The 4454-nt window shown below is 39.8% G+C and overlaps 1 non-coding gene across 1 annotated transcript; it reads left to right on the top strand.

Annotated features, from left to right (window-relative positions):
- The first annotated feature begins 3172 nt into the window (after positions 1-3172).
- Positions 3173-3281, top strand: LOC112787060 (small nucleolar RNA R71). The gene has a single exon (XR_003194496.1). It is a non-coding gene; the product is annotated as a small nucleolar RNA R71 (small nucleolar RNA).
- Positions 3282-4454: the final 1173 nt, after the last annotated feature.

Here is a 4454-nt window from a genome sequence, read left to right on the forward strand (position 1 = left end):
AGTGCGTAGCCTCTGTCACGCGTCCGCGTGGGTCACTTGGTCGTGTCATTTGGAGTTTTCCTTATCACGCGTTCGCTTCGGTCATGCGTCCGCGTCATCTGCGTTCTACTCAAGGCGCGCGTTTGCGTCATTCACGCGTTCGCGTCGCTGACAGTTTCTTCAAAAACTCCATTTTGTGCTTTCCTTCCATTTTTGTATGTTTCCTTTCCATCCTTTAAGTCATTCCTGTCTTTAGAATATCTGAAACTACTTAACACACAAATCACGACATCGAATGGTAAAAAAAAGTAATTAAAATAATTATTTTTAAAGCATAGGAAACATGTATTTCACATATATCACATAACCAAGAAGGGAAAGTAAAATCATGCAATTAACATGAATAAGTGAGTGAAGGACTGAATAAATCACTTAAATTAGGCACAAAATATATCATAAAATATGGGTTTATCATTCCCCTTTCGAACCTTGGCTTCCTCATTTTAGGAGTGTCGCGCCTTGTTTTTCTTTAAATGGGCCACGAAAATGTTGAAAGAGTTAACGTAGCGCTCCTTTGATTTGAGCGCTGGCCTTGCTAGTTAAGTTTCCTTGTAGCACTCAGTTGGGACACTCAACGTAGCGCCCTTGCTTCTCTTGCTTGATGTGCCTTGGTGCTCCCAACTAGCGTTCGCTCTTTCAATGCTACGCTCACTTTTTGAGCGCTGGCCCTTGCTCCTTTGGCTGAGTGCCACGCTTTAATATTATAGGCCACACTTTGATAAGGGATGCTTTCATGGTTCTTTCTTTTCTTCACCATTTCTTCACCTACAAGCAACCAAACAAACATATCAAAGTATCACCAAATTCACAAGGTTTCTAAATCATTCATAAAATCAACTAATTCTAGCTTAAACCTTATGATTTTGTGTTAATTAAATAATGGTTAATTGATTTAACATAACCATGAAAATTCACTCCAAATCACTTACTTATAGTGCAAGAAAGTGCATAAAACCTAATGAAACAAGTGAAAAATGCTTGAAAAGCTAGCATAAGATGACTTGTCATCATTGCCTCCCAACAAGCACTCCTTTAACGTCACTAGCTTGACTGTTAGCTCCTTACGAAGATTGATATGGGCTCAGAATTTCGCCCTCTACAGTGAACTTTCTTCCTGTCTTGTCATGAATGAGCTCCTCATGCTCTAGAGACAGGACACGACTCACTGTATGTGGTATGACTGGTTTCCTGGTGAAGACAACTCTCATGCCAAGTGAGAGGCCTTCAGTGAAGAATTTTTTGTCCCTCCAGCCTTTAGGTACTTTCTTCCTAGTACCTTTGTTTTTAGTGTTTGTTAATGGCTGCCCAACCCCAAACTTAGAATTGATGTCTGGGGGCTTAGTATAGCTTTGCACTGAAAGAGATGGTTGGAACACTAAGTGTTGCACAATTATCTCTCTATTTTCAGAGGGAGAATTGGGGTAAGGCATCTTGAACAAGATGTGATCCTTCCCTAGTTTTAGAATCATTTCTCCCTTAGCTTCATTAATGATGGCATTGGCAGTGGCTAGGAAAGGTCTTCCAAGGATGATGGATTCATTCTCAGCTTCCCCAGTATCTAAGATAATGAAGTTTGCAGGGATGTAAACCAATACATCCTCTACTGAGCCATATGCTTTCTTCACTGATTTGTCTGCCATCTCTAGTGAGATATTTGCAGCTTGTACCTCAAAGATTCCCAACTTGACCCTAGGTCACACAGATCCTTCTCAAAGGTCATAGTGCCTATGGTGCAAGGAATTAGGAAGCATCCAAGATCTGGAAGCTTCTGAGGTAGCTTCTGCTGAACCAAAGCATTGAGTTCTTTGGAAAGCACTGGAGGTTCTTCCTCCAAAGGCTTTGTACCAAACAACATGGCATTCAGCTTCATAAGAGCTCCTAGGTATCAAGTAACTTGCTCTTCCCTAGTGTCCTCATCCTCATCAGAGAGTGAGTATTCACCAGAACTTATGCACTGCAAGAGTGCATGCAAGGGAACCTCTATAGTCTCTATAAGAGCCTTGGATTCCTTTAGTTCATGGATAGGGCTTTCTTGAGTGGGAATTGAACATTTGGGATGTGTGCCATTACTGGCGTTCAATGCCAGCTCTTGTGGCTCTTTGGGCATTGAAAGCCCATCATGCACCCCTTCACTGGTGTTAAACTCCAGGTTCCTTACCAAGTTGGGTGTTGAACGCCCAGCAAGGCTGTCCTTGCTGGCATTCAATGCCAGAGTCCCTGCCTGTTTGGGCATTGAACGCCCAGTGAGGGATTCCTCACTAGCATTCAGCACCAAGGTCTTGGCCAGTTTGGGCGTTGAACGCGCAGTGAGGTCTTCCTCACTGGCGTTCAATGCCATCCCATTCTCTCCAGATTCGGCCACATCTTCAGTGGTGATGGCCTTGCACTCTTCTTTTGGATTTACTTCAGTGTTACTAGGAAGAGTTTCAGGAAGAGTCTCAGGGATTCTCTTGCTCAGTTGACCAATCTGTACCTCCAAATTTTCTGATGGAAGATCTTGTTTCAATTATGAAACTATGAGTGGTTTTAGAGAGGCTGGAGACTAGAATGGCTAAGTCTGAAAGGCTTTGTTTAGGAGTCTCCATATTCCCTTGAGAATATGGGAATGGTGGCCTGTTGTTGAACCTATTCTAGTTCCTTCCACCTTGATTATTATTGAAGCCTTGCTAAGGCTTCTGTTGATCCTTTCATGAAAGGTTAGGATGATTCCTCCATGAAGGGTTGTAGGTGTTTCCATGGGGTTCTCCCATGTAATTCACCTCCTCCGTGGTGGGTTGATCAGGATCATAAGCTTCTACTTCAGAAGAAGCTTCCTGAGTGCGGCCAGCTGCAGCTTGCATTCCAGTCAAATGTTGAGAGATCATATTGACCTACTGGGTTAAGATCTTGTTCTGAGCCAATATGGCATTCAGAGTCTCAACTTCAAGAACTCCTTTCTTTTGAGAGGTCCCATTGTTCACAGAATTTCTCTCAGAAGTGTACATGAATTGGTTATTTGCAACCATCTCAATAAGTTCTCTAGCTTTTGCAGGCATTTTCTTTAAGTAGAGTGATCCACCTGCAGAGCTGTCCAATGACATTTTGGACATCTCAGACAGACCATGATAGAAATTTTCTAGGATAGACCATTCTAATAGCATGTCAGGAGGACACCTCCTGATCAGTTACTTGTATCTTTCCCAAGCTTCATAGAGGGATTCACCTTCTTTTTGTATGAAGGTTTGAACTTTCACTCTGATTTTGCTCATCCTTTAAGGAGGAAAGAATTTAGCCAAGAAAGCATTGACCAGCTTTTCCCAAGAGTCTAGGCTCTCTTCAGGTTGAGAATCTAACCATATCTTAGCTCTGTCTCTAACAGCAAAGGGAAACAGCATAAGTTTGTAGATCTCAGGATCCACTCCATTAGTCTTAACAGTATCACAGATTTGCAAGAATTTTGACAGGAATTGACGTGGATCTTCCAGTGGAAGTCCATGGAACTTGCAATTCTATTGCAGAAAATAGACTAATTGAGGCTTAAGCTCAAAGTTGTTAGCTCCAATGGTAGGTACAGAGATGCTTCTGCCATAAAAGTCAGAGGTAGGCATGGTAAAGTCACCAAGAACCTTTCTTGCCTCTCCTTTATGATTAGGCTCGGCTGCCATGTCTTCACCTTCTTGTTCGAAGTTTTTTGAAAGGTTTCTTCCGGAGTGTTGTGCTTTAATTTGTTGTAAGCTCCCCTTAAAGTCCTCTCAGGTTCAGGATCAAGATTAAAGAGAGGCTCTTTATCCCTGTTTCTGGTCATAAACAAGAAAAAAAAAACCAAAAAAGAAGGAGAATGGGAGATCTATGTTCAAGAACAGAGGACTCCCTGTGACATGTGATGAAGAAAGGAAAGAATAATGAAGATAGAAGAATGAGAAGAAGAATTCCACTATGAAGAGTAGAGAATTCAAAAATTAGAAGTAAAAAGATAAACAAGAATTAAAATATCTTTTAAGAAACTAATTAGGATAACATTGAATCACATTTACAAACGTTAGGGATACAAAAAGGACGATTTAAATGTTAGAGACACAAATAGGATTTACCCCAAACGTTGGGACAAAAACGATACTTTACTCTTAAAAATATTTGAAAACTAATTGATAAATTTTCAAAAATAGAAAAGGGAGATAGAAGAGAATTTTTGAACATAGGAGAGAGAAGAATTAGTTAGGAAGTTTTGAAAAAGGAGAGAAAACAAGTAACTAATTAAGAAAAGATTTGAAAACAAGATAAGATAGAAGATTAGAAAATATTTGAATTTAAAATTTGAAATTTGAAATTTAAATTTTGAATTTTGAAATTGAATTTTGAAATTTGAAATTTGAATTTTAAAATTTTAAATTTTAAAATTTTAAATTTTGAATTTTAAATTTGAAACAAGATAAGAT

The sequence above is a fragment of the Arachis hypogaea genome, chromosome 20 (genome assembly GCF_003086295.3).
Source record: "Arachis hypogaea cultivar Tifrunner chromosome 20, arahy.Tifrunner.gnm2.J5K5, whole genome shotgun sequence".
In the NCBI taxonomy this organism is placed as follows: domain Eukaryota; kingdom Viridiplantae; phylum Streptophyta; class Magnoliopsida; order Fabales; family Fabaceae; genus Arachis; species Arachis hypogaea.